Consider the following 19,812-nt stretch of genomic DNA (forward strand, 5'->3'; position numbering starts at 1 on the left):
TTAATGTCGCTGGCCCTTTTGCCCACCCCCGACAGAGCCGCTGATGGGGTGGGGGCAGAGGCGTGGCACAAAAGGGGCAGCTGCCCTGCGGCCCGGTGATTTAAAAGGGCCCAGGGCTCCCAGCTGCCGCCCCGGGCCTTTTAAATCGCCCCCAGAGTCCCAGGCAGCACAGGCTGGGCAGCGTGGAAGAGCTGGTTGGGGGAAGCCCCTTCTGCCCGAGGCCCTGCTCCTTCTGGGGGCCCAGAGCCAGGCCCCTGTACTGGTAAGTCTTTTCTGTTGCTTTCACCCCTGACTAAGACCTAGTCCATTAAGACCTACCAGAACTTCAAATCTACCCGTCTGTCATGACTGGGGTGTGGGCAGTCTGACCTAATGGTTGGAGGACGAATCAGGCAGGGTCAGGTTACCAGGAGAGCAAGAACAGGTATTGCAGGGGCAATAGTCTGAAGCAGGGTGAAACCATTTGCATCAACAACTTCCTGATTCTGTGCTGGGTTTAAATGGAAGCTCTGAGCCAAGTAGTTCCCAGGACTGAGATCCTCTATCAGAGTTCAGCTCCTCTTCTGATGACAGTTTGCAGGTCACTGGATTGCAGGTTGGAACTTACTAGTTTCAAAGAACCCTGTGGACCAGGCTTCAAGACGCCTTGTTGGATCATATTAAAGAAGTTCTGTATTAAAATCACAAATGAGTTTGATTCCCCAGAGTTTAAATTCCAGGGTATTACTAATTAAGAGGTCTCTTGGTTTTTGGTACTGTTTCTCTCCCTCTATGTGTGAAACTTGCAAGCTGCTAATTGTGTTAGTACATTCTAAGACAGAGTCTATTCTCAAAGCAATTCACAGAGAGAGAGACTCAAAGCAATACTCTGTAACAACAGAAACAGCACCCAGAGACTCCCCGCCCTTTTGTTGTATTAACAATTGTGATTAAAATAGAGATAGAGGATGTATGTGGATGGATGCTTGGTGTGGATAATAACTGAATGATCAGGGAGGTGCCAGCCTAAGAATCCAGTGTCCATCGGCTGAAGAAGGCGTCAAGTGGAAATAACCAGAGGACCCCCCCGGAGGGCAGACTGGAATCCACCCAACAGCCTCAAGGATGGGAGAACCAAAGAACAAGATAACATCTTGGAGCCGTCAGGAATGTGCTATCTGCTGATTGATTCAGCAACAGCATGATGAAGCAATTCCCATAGACTGGCATAGGAAGAAATTCCTATAAAAATAGACTCTAAAAAGTGAGAACTTTGGGGTCTGATTCTGCAAACCAACTTCCAGGAGCATCAGATGAGCATCTGACAAGGCCCTGCTCCCTCCTCATGTCCAGGCCACCTGGCCAGTGGCTTAGCATGAGCAACTCTAAGGCTGGTAACTATGATGACAACCTTGCAGAACCTGTGTGTGTGGGTGTGTATGTGTGTGTGTGTTTGTATGAATGAATGTGTGAATAAATAGGAGATTGAATGGAATGTTATAGCTATAACTAACTGCTTACTATGATTCTTTCTGTATTCACAATAAATGTGGTATTTTGCCTTTTTCCCTTTAATAAGATCCTGCTGGTTTTTATTTTATTGGTACAACAGCCTGGTCTCTGACACCATTCCCTCCCCAAGGGGCACCATTGAGGCGATGTGGGACCAGACTTTTCAGGGGGATTCCTATGGAATGCTTGTACAAGCGCAGGGGCATGGACTTTTTCCTCAGGTTCCTGAATCCATTCGTGAGGACCATATCTCTTCCAGTCAACAAGATACAACAGCTTGCCACATTTATGTTTTGAGTTCAGGATTTCATTAAACACGTATTTCTCGTTGCCCTTTATCTGTATCAGTGGAAAAGGTGTCCATCTTATGGGAGGAAAAGGGTTTTCGATCGAGGGCTTCAAAAGTGAGACATCAAACACCGGGTATACTAGTACATCTGTGATGCCTTGCTCCAGTCGGTATTGGCATTGAGGCAGAAGAACTGCATGGCATAAGAGGCTACAGTGCCCCTGTTAAGCTTCCTTAGGGAAGCCTCTGCTGGTTGAGCTCAATGTGGATTGTCAAATAGCACTGACATGCCTTGGAGGAAGACCTCCCAGATGGACAATACTGGGCTGTCACACTCCACGCAGGGGGAAGCCCAGTCTAATACTTCCCTGGACAGCAGGCTGATAACCAGGCTCACCTTTGCACAATCAGTAATACAGGACTGAGGGTGCATCATGAACAGAAGACGGCACTGGTTTATAAAACCCTGGAATAGCTGGTGATTACCATCAAACCATTCCAGCAGATATAGAGGGGAACAGGGCTCTGTGAGCCATGTCTGGAGTGCAGCATTTTCAGCATACAACTGCATGAATTGCTCCTGCAAGAGCACATTCTCTGAGGTCAGCTGGACGACACGGGCCTGCAGGGCTTTGTTGTCTGCCTGAAGGCAGGTGGCCCACTTGAGTGGATCGGTGCTCTCAAAGGGTTAGTCAGGTCCATTCTGCTGGTACCAGGACCAAGTCTGTGACCTAAGCAATCCACGGAAACTGTGTAAATGATAGCCAGTGTGCATGCATAAATCAAATAGCTGCATGTACATGTGACCATTCAGCCTACAGACTCATTTTAAGATAATCTGTCTGAGTCTTTATTAAATCAGCTAGATAAGTTCCCTTCATGCATAATTCAACAGATATACATTGAGTAATTCCCCAAGATGCTATGAGAATAACATTCCAATCAGTCTATATTATAAACAAACTGGAAGTTTATCATCAGAAACATAAATGATGAATCAACAGACTTATTTGTAGAAGGAATTCACTTTAAGTTCATACAACAAATGTGTTTGGACTTTCAATTGTCTTTACAGACTATTTGTAGACATAGCATCTAGAAGTATTCTTGGAGTCAAAGAAAACTCATATATAAGCATGGAGAATGAATATTTGTAGCTCCATTGTGGATTAATGATGATGGAAAGAATAACTTCACAGTACTCTAACTCTGGGGAATATACGTAAAGTTGCATCCTGGATATATATCCTGAATTCTTAACTTTAAAATCAGATGTAAATGGTTCATTAGAACTATTGAGGCATTAAAACTAAGACAAATCTTAACAATATGGAAAGGAAATACGAAAACTAGTTTAGAACAATAGATTAATTCAGTGCTGAAAATATGGAATTTTGAAGATAATTTTTTATAAAATACATTCAGTAGATTGGCTATGATCATATCTGGTAGCACTTTTTTAGATCTCCACAGTATGCATTGAATAAGAGCTTAATTAATTTACAACCTCTCCTTCACATTTTATATATGATATGCCAACCATACATAATTCAATAATGCAGGAAGTGCTCTCTATCCAAACATGAATCAGCAGATCAACATTTATTTAGATAAAATTACTTTCATTGAGATAGCCTTGTGAGATGCAGTGCGTATGTCTTCTTTGTGAGGGGCCCAGGGGAATGGTAGTCATGCAATCTTACTTCATATGTTACAAAAATTGTAACGTAAGACACAGTCTAAAACAGCAGACAAAAATGAGTCACAGTTTCAGTCAACTCTTTTTACTCTGACGAGGCTTCTTAAGGTAATTTAAAAAACAATTACTTGTTTTATTGCAAGAGACATTATTCCATCTCCCTGGGGCTTTAACCCCACAAAAGATTGACTCTACAATGTATTATCCTATTTTGATATCACATCCCCCCTCCTTCTCTCTTTTCTTGTTCATTTCTTTCTCTGTGCTATTTTTGGTTTGGTTTTCTTGTTATTGGTTTATATATCTATACACACAAGTTTACATTGAACTCATAACGCATAAACTCATCATTTATTCTATTTATATGGTAACTAATTCTTATATTATTTCTTCAAAACTAATTTTGTAAAATATTGCCAATTGAGTACGGCCAAGTCCATGCATTCAAAAATAATAAGACATGATCCCAAAGTTATGAGATTTGTTTTTTAAAAATAAACATTTCAGATTATTTTATTTGCCTTGCATCTTCTGAGCCATTAAGATTTTCTCTGAAACAATGAGGGCTACAAACTTGCCCGGTTTTTAAATGAAAGCTCAGATTCTCATGTCATTACTGGATTCCAGTAGCTGGGGCTTTAATAAAAACAATTATCTCAAAATCGTGAGAGTTGGCAACTCTGCTAATTCCTGCCTCCACAGAAATTTACACTCCGTGTTTTAGTAAACACACAGGAATTCTGATTTGCAACCAACTGGGGCAGGAATATGCCATATATTCCCTCTGGGGCTGGCAGACGCTGATCGCACCTGTTTCAAGGAATTGTTTTATAGGGTGGCTAGTCAAAGAAATAGAAGGTCACTTTAGAGTGGTTCCATCCAGCCCTGGTTTTCCCAGTGACCCGAAAAGGAGAATGTGTAAAGAAGAAGAAAAAAATCACAAGGATTCAGACAGCCTCTAGAATGCCAATGAGTAACAACAACTACAGAAGTTACTGGATACTGAACCCTGTCACATGACAGGAGCAATTAATCTGTTGCAGCCTTGATGTATGTCATCATCATTTGACCAGGACAAGAAATAAAGATCAGTCTCTCTTCTCAGCATGATTCTTAGCTTCAGAAGAGAACTGAAGAGCTGCCAAAAATATAACAAAAGGAAGCTGCCTGAAGTTGCCAATCTGAAAAGGAACTGGGCAGAATACAGGCAGAGCTAGATGTAACACTTTCAGGTTCTGCTGGAAGCAACAGGCATTGAAGACAAATGAGACAGGCTGAAATTCTCCACATAAACCCAGATGCATTGGAGATCTACAATACATTCCAATGGGACTGCAAACAGCTAGAAAATGTCATTCATAAATTTCGGCAATAATTTAATTCACGCAAGGCAGTAACTTGGGAAAGGCCCATTCTCTTTACTTGAAACCAACTGTGAGGTGAGAACACTGACCATTACGATTTAGACCTGGGTAATAAAGCTAAGTCCATGTGAATTTGAATATGTGTAACCCCTTTAGAGGGGGTGCTTCTGAAATACCACACTGAGCATTTAGGGGACTCACCCTTAGACTATAGCATTAATAGTAGCAGAGGCTCAGGACTCTGATTTCAGGTTACCTAGAGTCCAGGACAGAGATAGAACTGGCTAGCAACACTACCAGAACCAATCATAAGCCAGAAGTCAAAGACAAAGGGTTTGGTTTTACTTTTGGTTTTAGCTGTATTTGGGGAGTGGAGCAGAGAGAGAAGCTACACACCTGGGGGTGAGCCTTCTACCCTCCACAGTCCTATGCAAGGGAAGACTTGGAACTCCTGGGATCCGGGGACACTGAGCAGTGTCATCTGAGCAGATATCAGAAACCCAGGAGGCTGAGGAGAGTCACAGTCAGGATACCAAGAGCCCGTCTAACTGTACATGGGAATCCAGATCAGAGAGCCACAAAGACAGTCTTACCATCCTTGGTATGGAGACTTTGGAAGAACACCCCTCTTTATTTATTTTTCTATTTTGTTCAAAGCTGGCCAATGATTGTGTGTTAAATATTTTATCTAGGGACAAACCCACTGTGTTCTCTGCACTAGGAAGGGTTTCCCTGAGTGGAGGCACCAGACACTCTCATAGGTGAACCAAGGATCCATACCCCTGAAAAAGAAAAGGGAAAGGCTGGATCCACACCACAGGGTGGAGTCTACAAACAATTACTAGATGGACTAGGTAAAGTAAGAATTATTTAATAGTCAGCAAGATTGTTATTGTGTGAAACTGACGTGACTCTCAATTACAAAGACAGCTGATATTTGTGGGGCTAGAGAAAACTTCCCAATGAAAGAGTTAGCAAACAATGAAAGAACTGAGATGCAATTAAAAGTGCACTTCACTTTATAATGTGAGCTGCCAAAAATCCATGCATCATGTAGTGCAATAAAGGTTTGATGTTTCCTGAACTTTTCTTCAAATAAGTGTAAATTAAAATTGTTCACTTTTTGACATTTAATTATATAAAATTTAATAAAAATATTCTCTAATGGGATGGATGGATGGCTGATAGTTAAACAGCCACTGTGAGCATATTTTCAAACTTGGTCACCTAAGTCCAATAACTGCATTTGGCCTCTCAAATCTTCATTCACACACCCAACCTATTTTAAGTTCTAATCTTCTGGTGTGAAGGTGGGCACCCTCAGTTAGTGATTTTCAACCTTTTTCATTTGTGGACCCCTAAAAAAATTCACATGGAGGTGTGCACCCTTTGAAAATCTTAGACATAGTTTGTGGTCCCACGGGGTCGGCGGACCACAGATTGAAAACCACTGCTCTAAGTCATCCAAATTTGAAAACTGAGCTCCCCTACTGTAAATAGGAGAAGTAGACAGTGTAGCGAAACTGCCCTGTAGAAAGAACACTTTGGATTAGCCAACTGTAACTATCCCCTGGTTGCTACTTTTGTAATATATACAGCATAAGTACATTTTGCTATTCAGTATCAAGTATATTTTGATGACTGAAAATAAAGTGGCCCTTGGAAGCCAAAGATTAGAAAGAGCAGTTACAGGTATTCAGCTCATATATGGAACTATGGTACAGCATGATATGGTATGTCTTAAAATGGGCCACATATGAAAAACACATCATAACTGCAGTAAATTGCTCTATTAGATTTAGGGTCTAGTTCTTGAGGTGCTGAGGGCTTCCTCAGAATCATGCCCCAGGAAACTTGTACAGTACTCAGTGTTCTACTTGTTCTTTATTATAGTTAATACCATTAAGTTAACTTCAAATATATTCTAACAACTGAAGTGCTATATTATTAACTGTTACAATATCAGTGTGGTTTTATTATCAGATTTATCTTAATTAGTGTACAAGCTATTATTTAACAGCACATTGCACATGAAGAAGTTTGGCAATTTTGCTTTCTTGACTCATAATAATAATCCTATCTTCTAATGCACTTTGGGAAATCATGAAAAGTACTTTCCATAACAGGGGAGAATGCAAAGAGAATAAGAAGAATCTTTCTTACACACACCATTTTGAATTAGAAATAGATAGCTTGATCAATCTTTCAGATATGTCTGACAAGTCATGTAAAATATGTATTTTACAGGATTCAAGAAAGTCAGAGGAGAGTGAAAGGAAAGAATTTCTTGTCAGATACAATTTTACAATTTTTTCAATCTTGTGTTTCTTATTTCTTTTCCCTACCCAAATTTCATATATATCTATATTGGAAATGCAAACTCCATATGTCTTTAATGGACAACCTAACATAAATTATACAGCTAGATGAATAGATTTATCTTTGGTTTTGTGAACACTTTTTGGGAAACTGAACATTGTCAAATTTTGTTCAAACCTGGTATTTTTATCCAAACATTTGTTGTTTTAAAGATAACTCATGCCTACAGAAACATCAGTCCAGAGATAAAGTTATAGATGTAACAACTGCTTGGCAACTGATACTACTATTTGCATAATGAACATTTTATTTGCTGAAAGAAGGCGACATATGACAGTAAGAGGCAAGATGCAAGATATCTGTAGGATACATTTTAAAGATGTTTTTATTATTACCACAAAAGCAAACAGAAGCTATATATAAAGTATAGGAAAATGAGATAAAATCCTTTTTCCTTTTTAAAAATTTTTTTTGGAAGAACTTATGTGGAAGGATAAGTAACTGCATAGCTAAAAATCTAAAAGCATACATGAAATAAACAATGAGATGATGGGAAAAGTGGGAATGATTAGTGTGTACATAATACATTACCCATTTGTTGTACATGTGAAATCTATTATTATAGCGCAATTTAATCTTCTTGGTAATTTTTTTTTTTTTTTTAGATATTTGTAACAGGAGGGGAGCATTTACATTTAAAAGACTATAAAAATAAAACTATGATAAGGTAGGAAATATGAGGTGGCAAATTGTCGTCCATATAGAGGGATCATTGTAGGAAGTATAGGTATTTACATAGATGATTTGGTTTTGGGGGAGGGTGGGGGAGGGGATGCATTCTGGCAATTTTTTTAAAAAAAGGAGGTGAGTAAATCTTCTTCTCATTAAAATGACCTGATCCAGCAACTGAAAAAAAGATGCTCAGTTTTCCCCACAACTGTTTTTTACTTCTCAAAGTAACTACAAACAAATTCATTCCTGTGAAGAGGGCCAGCACAAGTCCTATGCCCCACTCAAGTCCAATTGAAAATAGATGATAGTCCACTCCAGCTGACTATTCCCATTCTCGACGCTAGATATATTAAAGATTTATGCCTAATTATGATTTCAGGTTGCATCATCAACTTGATAGCTGCAACAATACAACAATGGCCCAGTGACTTCATTTTTAATATAGCTACCTTTCTATTTTTCCTAGGTCTCCGTTCTTATCAAAAAGAATATTGCAAGTCATCAGTACATATTTTGGCATTGATATGAATGGAATGATAGGTACAGTACATGTGTATACAGTCTACTTACAACACATCCCATTATATCATAAATCTTGAAACTGAAACCTTAATGGATTAAAAAAGCCAGTCAAATGACACAGGAAGGAAAAAAATCTCGTAAACTGTCTATGGAATGTAAGGATATCCCGGTGTGAAAGTAGCAACCAAGTACACACACACAGAAAGAAGCAATAGATTCAAAAGAATTACTGTACAAACATAGGTGCAGACTATGTAGCATTTGAGCCAATTTCCTCATGAATATCCACAGCAAACACCCCAAAAGACATCAATATTTAATATTACAATAGCAGGATGCTTTTTGCACTTGGATATCACAGTGGTGGGTGATGAAAAGGTAGAAGAACAAATTACAAAATTCTAGTCTGTAAACAGAACATTTATTACTCAATCTTGATTTATATACTGAGGAAGTGCCTTGCAATACTTGGATAAGAAAATCTGAAACCAATGTAAGTTATTGGTTATTGGTATGTTATCTTCCCTTCTCTTTCTTATCAGCATTGAGTCTAACTGCCTCCAGATGATATACAGTACCTGTAAATTAGAAAAGTCAGTCCTCTGTTGTGTATCTGTTCTCTTGAAGCAGCACAAACTAGAAAAGACAATTTCTTACTAATCTTACATACACTTGCATCTGGACATTTTTTTTGGTGTTACTGTACTATTCCATCTGAAGCCAGCAAAATGTTTATTAGGGAACTGGTGGCAATTAATGTGGCTTAGAGCACCATATCTTCTATTATACCCTACGCGTACCTATCAATTTACTAAATGTTACCACGCTGCGGCATCAGAGATACTGCTGTTCTCCCATCTTCTAAATAAAGAATACCCACCATGGTATCTCTAATACTACTGTGCGTTAAAGGTTGACTTTTATGGCTATGATTTTGTTTGTGTGCGTATTTATACCCAAAGAGATTTCTTCGAATCACATCACCTGTAACTGATGCATAGCCATCTCCTGACTGAAACAGTCATTGTTTCATCGCATAATACATTAAATGTAGAAGTGAAGAAAATCAGATCCAACTGAATTTACTGGGAGAATTTTATGTTGGCAGATTTGGCTAGGACAATCTGGTTAAAGCACTCATAATCTTGTGAAAGTTGCCATGAAGTATTTATATGTCAGCAAGTAGAAAAAATGTAATCTTGAAATTAGATTCTACTAACTTTTACCATTTTTTTCATTTCCCTATACTTCTGAATTCCCTTATCTGAATTTATCTTGCCTATATTTTGTGGGTATCCAAATTTTGAGCAAAACTGAACTGTATATCTGTAATGGATGCACTTCCCATTACAGTCAATAGGCTTTAAACACATGCGTATTGTTAAGTGCTTTCTTGATTCAGCTTGTTATGTAGTTAGAGCTTTAAGGACTCAACTGTGCACACAAATCAGTTGTTGGCACAAACTGGAACCGCAAAATGAAGGACACTCTTTTGAAACTTTATCCACTGGAGAGCTGGAAAAGCTGCTTCCAAATGTCTTCCCAGTCTTCAAAGTAACAGAAGAAGAGTTATTGTTCAAAAGCCAAGTCAAAACTGGCTGGTTTTAAAAAGTTCAGTATGAAAACCATTTTGAAACCTATAGCTGTTTAGCCCTGCATGTGAAACATTCTGGGTTTTGACACTTTCAGTATAAATAATAATTATTTATATAAGAACTAGCTTTTGCATTAATGGGAAAGTTAATTAGTGCACACTCTGCTAGGCAGCTTCTGAACAGATACAATTAATTATCCACAAAGATTCTGACAATTTCACACATGCTGAATTATAGAGTAGAAGGCACTTTCATTATGAGACCTATTTTCTGGACCTTATAACTTTCCCCTTCAAATTCCTCTTTGGGCTTCAGTTTTCCATGCTTGATCCTAGCTCAAAAATGTTTTTTTCCCTCTTTCGTGGTGGAAGCAGTTGTACTATATTCTGTCCTCCACTCTTTTAACTCAAGCACTTCTACCTAGTGACTTATGATCATCATCTTTACAATTACTAAAATTTACACACTATTTTTATAATTTGAAATTCAAAATTGATTCTGGGCAAAAGGAAAACTGCTTCTCACAAGTTGATTGCATATTTTTCAATTCACAAGTCATTATGGTAACAGTTCCATTGAATAATATTATTTAACATCTGAAAATATTATACCGTGAACAAATAAGCATAGGTTTTTGTCAAGGTACTTTAAAATCCAGGTATGTTTCTTCATGGTTGACATGTTTAAAGTTATAATACCAATTCAACTTTTAACATCCCAACCTACGGACATCTCCTGTAATGCAACCCGACAAATCAAAAGGCCAGTCTCACTCTGAAAAACATAAGAAGTAAATAGAACTGAAAAGCTAATAGGAATGTGTGGAGTGCAATGTGCCTACCTTGAATTTTAAAATGCAAGGCATACATACAGGAAACGAATATTATTGTTGCACCTCTGAAGCATTAACTCGATGATTCACCTCTCTGTGAGAAGACCCGAAGGGAGGTAAGGCTTTTTATTGTGGTTTATACTCTGAAACAGCAATCACTTAAGCTGAGACCTGCAAGTAAAACGCTTTTTCAAAGTCTATTTATGACACTAACTCTAAGGCCCTATCTATATTACAAATTTGACTGTGATATTAAAAGTTTTTTAAAAGTTTTCTTTTAACAGAATTTTAATGATAGTATAGAAGGGCTATATATTTAATGTACTGTACATGTTCAATATGGGTCATATTAAGTTTAAACTGGATTTCAGGTCTGAGCTTGAATCAAGACTAGAATTTGGGTTCAGATTTGACAGGACTGAAATTTCATGAGTTGTTCTCACAATATCTGACCCCAAAATGCAGGAATATCACTTCTTGTGATAGCTTGATAGCAACCAATGCAGCCAGAGCAAGAGATGGAATCAGTCCTAGTTGTGAGTTTTTAGGACAAGGGCCAAAATATAAACCAGAAGGATCAGAAGTCTGAAATTCTGGCAGCATATAATAAAGAATGATTGATGTTCTTCAATCTCAAGCATTGTGGAAAAAATCTAAACCAACTTGTCCTTTCTTGAACACACACACACACACACATAATGGTTCCAGTATTTTCCCCTAAGTCTGAAGTCATACTAAAATACTTTATTATTATTATTGACTTGGTATAATCAAATTGTTCTGATTTTCTTTCTCTTCAGAGGTAAGAGGTTTGATGACAATAATGGTAAAGCTCTGTGTGCGCGCATAGGGGGGAACTTGCATGGTGCCTACTTGCAATACCTTTAGCTCTCACTATTAGATACTCCCTTTCTTTTGTTCACTCTCCATTGGATTCTGGAGTTACTGCCTTGACTTACTTTATGGAAAACATCCTAAAGTTGAAATGAAAATTAAATTGAAAATCTGTGAATCAGACAGGAATGAACTGCAGGCTTTAGGACATCTTGAGAACATTACACGTTATTCTCCCAGAAGGGTCTTGCTGATAGTGGAATCAGAACTGGATGTTGAAATGTATTAAAAATTGTTTCCTAAACTTCTGTGAATGACTGCTCTTTCTCTGTCTCTCTCGCAGGTGCCATTTTTGTAATTTAGTTTTAATTTTTTTTGTCCTTATAATTTGTTTTATTTTACCTGTTTAACTCTGTATTCAGTACATTATGCCCAGTTTAGTTTTCCTCCTTCCCAAAGGCTACAACTGGATGATCTATTCACAGCAAAGTATTTAATCATTTTGCCATATTTTTCTATTTATGAAAATAGAAATAGCAGGCTCCCAATGTTAGGAGTTTATTATTCAAATGACAATATATTTCACCCTACATCCATAAATTGTTTTCAAACTACTTATTGTGGCTACTGCTTGAGTATTTACTATTCTTTTATTGTGTAACTGGTCATCTACAACATGTGGGTTTTGTTTATGCTCCCTGAATTGGATGATTAAATATCTCATAAATAAATTACAAGATAGTTATATACTTCCAGGACAAAATCATGTAAATATTTCTCTTTCCTCAAACGTTTTTGAGGACAACAACAGTTAGTACTTATGTTGGTGGAAAGCAAATAACAGGGATTAGTAAGAGTACTGTTGTAGTGATTTTGTGGCTTTTGCTCCTCCGCCCCCACCCATATTCACCCAGGTCTAATTAAGGAAATGCTAAAAGAATAATTAAAAATGAAAAGTAGTCTTTGAAACTGAGACCATCAGCCTCCCATCACTGCCACTGATGGGCCTGATTCTCCATTTTCTTGCACCTTGTGTAGTCATTTACAACTGTACAATCACTATTGTCAATCAGTAAGGTTTCATTTTGCATCTAGTTTGCACAGGTATAAATAGCTTTTGCAAAGTGCAGGGCAGTGGGGAATCAGCATGGATCAGATAGCTGGAATTCTCCAGCTCATTTTATTGGGAGAGAACAGGTACAGAACAGGTGAAATATAGCTACTCAACTGTTTAAAATAAATTAAAAGAGAACTGTTTAACTTACTAGTGGCAGAGAAAAGCCAGTCTGTGGAAAACTCTCACTTATAGAATTAAGTTAAGGAATGTACTTAATGCTGCAAACTCACCTCTTAAATTTAAGCTCTGACTAATTTTTTTAGTCAAGCAATAAAACCCATGAAAATACGATAGGAACTGCCACTCAGCCTCATCTATAAACAGCAACAATGTGCTGATATAATATTTATAAATTCACATACACATTCACATGATAGGCAATGATCCACTTAATGAAATCACTTCTCTCAAAATATCTCATATACTCCAAAATTGTTTTGCATGCTAAATAAGTAAAACATTCTTTTCAATTTCCATCTTCTTCCTGTGTGTACATTCAGTACTGAGGGTTTCCCTTCAGTATTGCATATGGGTTTGAAAGCAAGCTTTGCGTTACCCTATAGCAGCATGGTAACAGAAGAAATGTTCATAGACCCAGGGGAAAATAACTACTTAATTCCATACTTTCTACTATTACTAAGAGCTGGAGGTACAGATGAAACTTCACACTAAAGCATGGAAATGCAAACTGAGGAAAGGGTTTTGGTGGCGAGGCAGGGGAGAAATAGAAAAGGTGTCACCGGTGAAGGTCTTTAGTAACTGTAAAGATGGCTGCTCAGTGCTTATGAGGGTGCACACTCTGCACCAGCCATCAGAACAGAGCTGATTGCTCCTCCCAAGCACATTCTAGTGCCAGTGTCCCACATTCCTCTCTGCCCCTTTCTGGATGATTTGCTTATCGGGGGAGGAAGGGGTAAACACTCCTATTTTCATAGGTAACCCTTGCACACATAGGGAAAGGAGACTCTTTGCATTCCTCCCCCATCCCCAACACAAGGACCACTCACAATTGGGTCCAGCAATAATTTAAATGCTCTATGTTCCAAGGGCACATTTGTTTTTATACTCCTCTTAATTTGCGGAGCTTATTATTTCTACATTTTCTAGATATAAAAGTGTGCTGTATTTAAGGAGCTGAAAAAGATTGACTTGCATCTTGTTTCAAATTACATTGCAAACTCTTCTGCACTGCAATTGTGTCTGTTTACATGTTAGTCTACTTCCCAGCACCATGGGACCCCCAAAACGTTTGAGGCCTTTGGATGCTACACCAATAAAAACTGATACTAATGATGATGATAACAATAAAAATAATTAACAATAAGATGGAAGTGGAATCTTTTCTCTGCCAGTGCCTGATACAAATGTATCGGATCAAAGCTTATAATCTTCTCTTAGGTAAATGCCTTACTGACTTCAGTGCGGGTTTTGCCTGAATAAGGAGGAAGGTCTGCAGGATCTGTCCCACTGTCTCCATTTTACAAATGGAAGGGAAAAGAGTGTGTTTGAGCATTACTTTGTATGATTACTATTAGAAAAAATGCATCGACTTCTTATTGAAACAGCTTCTGTGCTCAGTCCGAGAATAAATCTGAAACCAGTTTAAAAAAGGTTCTGCTTGAGACATGGACACCTTCTCATCTAAAAAACACAGATCAAGAAAATACGTCACCACTATAGAATTGCTTTTACTATGGTTAGTGTTGCTGTAGCTGTGTAGGTCCCGGAATATTAGAGAGAGACAGGGTGGGTGAGGTAATATCTTTTACTGAACCAACCTCTGTTGGTGAGAGAGAAGCTTTCATGCTTAGATAGAGCTTTTCTTCAAAGATATTTCCTCATCCACCTTGTTTCTTTACTATATTTAGTATAGATAAAAGAGAAGAAAAGGCAGCTTACAATGTTTCAAGCTAAATCAAGCTGAGTTTCACTCTATTTTATTTTATTAAATTGGGAATGAAGGATGCTTACGTGTACCTTTTCCTGTTCTAATATATCTTTTTTGAGATGGGGCCACGAAAACTGCATGCACTATTCAAGGTGTGAGAATAGCATGGAGACAATATAGAGACAATATGATATTTTCTGTCATATTATCTATCCCTTTCTTAATGATTCCCAATGTTCTGTTTGCTTTTTTGACTGCACATTGAGTGGATGTTTTCAGAGAACTATCCACAATGACTCTAAGATCTTTCTTGAGTGGTAACAGCTAATTTAGACCCTATCATTTTATATGTATAGTTGGGATGACGTTTTCCAATGTGCACTACTTAGCACTTATCAACATTGAATTTCATCTGCCATTTTGTTGCCCAGTCACCCAGTTTTGTGAGATCCTTTTGTAATTCTTTGCAGAATGCTCTGGACTTAATTTGAGTAGTTTTGTACCATCTGCAAATTATGCCACCTCACTGTTCACCCCCTTTCCCAGACCATTTATAAAGATGTTGAACAGCACAGGTCCCAGAACAGATCCTTGGGGGACCCTGCAATTTATCTCTATTCACTGAGAAAGCTGACCATTTATTCCTATCCTGTGTTCTTAACTTTTAACCAGTTACTGATCCAATAAAGGGCCTTCCCTCTTATCCTATGACTGCTTAGTTTGCTTAATAGCCTTTGGTGAAGAACCTTTTCAAAGGTATTATGAAATTCCAAGTACACTGTATCAACTGTATGACCCTTTCCCACATGCTTGTTGACTCCCTCAAAGAATTCTAATAGATTGGTGAGGCACAATTTCCCTTTAACAAAAGCTGTGTTGACTCTTCCCCAGCGTGTGTTCATCTGTGTGTCTGACAATTCTGTTCTTTACTATAGTTTCAGCCTATTTGCCTGGTACTGAAGTCAGACTTACTAGCCTTTAATTGCCAGGATCACCTCTAGAGCCTTTTTAAAAAATCAGTGTTACATTAGCTATATTCTACCCATCTGCTATGGAGGGTGATTTAAGTAATAGCTTACATACCAAAGTTAGTAGTTCTGCAATTTCATATTTGAGTTTCTTCAGAACTCTTGGGTGAATACCATCTGGTCCTGGTGACTTATTACTGTTTATCAATTTGTTCCAAAACGTCCTCTATTGACACATCGATCTGGGACAATTCTTCAGATGTGTCATCTAAAAATAATGGCTCAAGTATTGGCATCTCCCTCATATCCCCTGTGGTGAAGACTGATGCAAAGAATTTTGTTTTGCTTCCCTGCAATGGCTTTGAGTGCTCCTTTAGCACCTTGATCTCCCAGTGGCCCCACTGACTGTTGGGAAGGCTTCTGGCTTCTGAGGTACTTAAAAAAAAATTGCTGTTAGTTTTTGTGTCTTTTGTTATCTGCTCTTCAAATTCTTTTTTGGCCTGCTTAATTACACTTTTGCACTTGACTTTCCAGGGTTTATGCCCTTTTCCGTTTTCTGCAGTAGGATTTCAGTTCCCATTTTTAAAGGATGCATTTTTGCATCTTTAACGCCATTGTTAAGCCATGGTGCCATTATTTTTGTCCTATTACAGTTTTTTTTAATTTGTGGAATTCATTTAGTTTGAGCCTCTATTATGGTGTTTTAAAATAGTTTCTATACAGCTTGCAGGCATTTCACTCTTATGGCTCTTCCTTTTAATTTCTGTTCAATTAGCTTCCTCATTTATGTATAGTTCCCCTTTCTAAAGTTAAATGCTACTCTGGTAGGTTTCTTTGTTATTTAAGGATGTTAAATTTAATTACATTATGGTTGCTATTACCGAGTGGTTCAGCTATATTTATCTCTTGGACCCAATTCTGTGGACTACTTTGGACTAAATCAAAATTGCCTCTCCCCTTCTGGGTTTCAGGACTAGCTGCTCCAAGAACAGTCATTAATGGTGTCTAGAAACTTTATCTCCATATCCCATCCTCTGGTGACATGTACTCAGCCAATGTGGGGATAGTTAAAATTCCCCATTATTATTGCATTTTCTGGTTTTGTTGCCTCTCTAATCTCCCTGAGCATTTCACAATCACTGTCACCATCCTAATCAGGTGGGTGGGAGTGTACTCCTGATGCTATATTCATTATTTAGGGATAGAATGTCTATTCCCCAAAATTCCATGGAACTGAGTCATTTAAGATTTTTATCATATTGGACTGCTTTCTTTCACATATAGTGCCACGCTCACACTAGCATGCCCTACTCACTCATGGCCTATATATTTTGTTCCTTGGTATTATTGTGTCCCAGTGATTACCATCATTCTACCAAGTTTCTGTGATGCCTATTACATCAATATTTAATACTTAAGTTCATCCATCTTAGTATTTAGATTTCTAGCATTTGTATACAAGCACTTATATAATTTGTCTATATTTTGTTGTCTGCCTTCATGTGATGTAATTGAATGGGACTCTTTCGTTTGACTATTTCTCTTCATTTCCTACCACTACTATCCTTTCCTCTTTACTAGGATATAGAATATCCCCTTTAATAGATCCTCCCCTAACGAATGTTTCTGTCTGAACCATGTGCTTCACATTATCTTTCCTCCAGCCCTTAGTCATATAAAAGCATCCATGCATGGGGCCCTTATGCCACATGATCCTTTTGCCTAAAATAGTATTATTACTTTTATTACTAATCTCTGTTCAATGTTCTGTAAAATCACAGATGACTTACAGCTATGTTAAGATACTTCTGTGTAAGGTATAAATAAAACAATAAAAGAACAGGAAGAATGTGATACTGAAATAACCTCTTGAGATGCCAAACCAAAATATGTAGGAGAGATTAGAGAAAAAAAAAGAAAAAAGTTAATCTTTTAAAGAATAATGAAACCTTGTATAGAATAACGTTCTTTTTCCTTTGGAAACTTGATGCCATTTAGAATTGTTCATGTGTTTGAATATCCAACTCTTTCTTATTCTACATCTGTGCCTGTAATCACTTAAGCATTCATATACTTACCAATAAGTCAGTATTACTAAAATGACACAAGTGTGTTTGAAACATCGCACTGAAGAATCACACTGTCACATAGCAGCGTGGTGGGGGCTGAGGAACTTGTCAAGTTTTAAGACTTAACCATTTTATATGTATCATTAGATCTGTTTTGATTTTATTTTTTAATATTGCTAGAATTGTTTTTTTGATAATAATAAAAGGAAAAAATTATCTCCTCCACATCTCTTGTATTCAAAAAACAGCTTTATTTAATCTTTCTAAACCAGCTCACCTTTGAACAGTGACAAAGCCTGGAACATTTCCACCTGAAAAGTGAAAGTTTTCAGTCATAATAACTTTTTAGAAACAGGAGGTAGAATGGAAAGCATAATTTAACCTTACCTACTATACAGAGGTCACTTCTGTTCTCAGTATAAGATGAACATAAGAATGGCTATACTGGGTTAGACCAAAGGTCCATCTAGCACAAACATTCAATAAAGAGATGCTTGCCTCATACCGAGCTATAATCTTTAAACTTACTAATGCATAGGTTAAAGAGACACTGTCGAATTTAATAGGGGCAAAATTTAACCTACTTTGTTATTTTTATATCTGTTTACACAGTCTCTGCCATTTTTGTAAAACAAATGCTTCAGCACTCTTTTCTTCTCAAAAGGAATGATAGATTCCAGCAGGTCAGCACTCATGTGAAAAATACTTTTCACATGTGTTGGAAGGGAGAAATGTGTGTAAGGAAAAGGTTTCATTTTCAAGGAGTTATTATAAACAAAGCGAAAAGAAAAATGAATTATAAAGTTATGAAAAATAACTTGACAGTCTCCTTTTAAGGAAGACTTGCTATATTTGCAAGCCTTAGTTTGGTATCAAATTTAGCAGTACATTCCTGATAAAATCTTACATTTGGTTATAATTATAGAACAATGGGGTTCTAAAGAGCATTATGAAATACCCTATTGCACCTGCAGTTTAAAAAAATATTTTTATCCACTGAAACTATATATGAAAACGCAAATTTGGATGGAAATTCTGACTTGGATGCTTTCTATAAACATGGCAAAATATGTAAGAAAAGATTATAATGCAGTGATGCACTGCCAAATTTTTATAAAAAGGGCTTCAACCAAAATGTTCTGCCTTAGCCTGTGATAAATCTTGCATGCCTGTGTGCTTATAGACATGGAGGATGAGGGGCTGTGGAATCTATTTGTTTTCCTATTTAAACCAAAATGCTTAATCATAACCAAAGGAGGAGACATCATCACTTGGCAAACAAACTTCTATGGACTGCATTTACTGGAAATGTTTATTCCTTGTTCCTGAAAAATATACCAAGTACATTCATAGATTTAGATATTTTAGGGCCAGAAGGGACCATTATAATCATCTTGTCTGACCTTCTGCATAAGATTGGCCAAAGAACCTTACCAGTAAACTCTGCTTCAAGCTCACAACTTCTGCTTGAGTTATAGCATATATATAGCACAGTGCTCAGCTTGTGTAGTTTGAAGTGTGTGTATATAGCTATATTGATAGATAGATTGTTTTGTAAGAAAGTGCAGGAGTATTAGTCCCTTGGGATCTTTCTTTTTTTTCCTTTTTAATGTAATCATTGACATTAGGTTCTACCTTGTGCATTCCAAGGACTAAAAAGTTGCTCTTCAGAAGCATCTTTGTAAGTTATCCTCTGTGTAGATGGTGTTCATCCCTACCTGGATGCTGCTAAACTATCAAAGGGAGGAAAGCTACCCAATCCTTCCTTCAATTTGGTGACAGAATTTTTACAAGGTTCTCCCAAGAGCTCCCTCCACTGGCATTACCTAAGTTACACAGAGCTTCCAAAGGCAGCACTAGGAAAATAAGTGCAATCAAAGTACTCTCAGAGTTCAGTAAGCTTGTAGTATTACCTAGAAAAGTATCATTTTGGAGTACTCAGCATTTCCAGGAATAAGCCTATTAAAATGAGATGCTGTTGGAGGATAACTAAAATTCAACCCTAGTTCTCTTAAATTTAATAACACACTCAACCAAACGCAAAATTTCCATTTCCCTCTAGATAAAAATTTCATTGTACCACTTCATTATTT

The 19,812-nt window shown here is 37.5% G+C and overlaps 1 protein-coding gene across 1 annotated transcript in view; it reads right to left on the minus strand.

Moving 5' to 3' along the window:
- Positions 1-19,812, minus strand: part of ADGRA1 (adhesion G protein-coupled receptor A1) — a 469,964-nt gene that overhangs the window by 157,507 nt on the left and 292,645 nt on the right. The gene's annotated exons all lie outside the window — the stretch shown is intronic.

Source organism: Lepidochelys kempii, chromosome 7 (assembly GCF_965140285.1).
Source record: "Lepidochelys kempii isolate rLepKem1 chromosome 7, rLepKem1.hap1, whole genome shotgun sequence".
NCBI classification, from domain to species: domain Eukaryota; kingdom Metazoa; phylum Chordata; order Testudines; family Cheloniidae; genus Lepidochelys; species Lepidochelys kempii.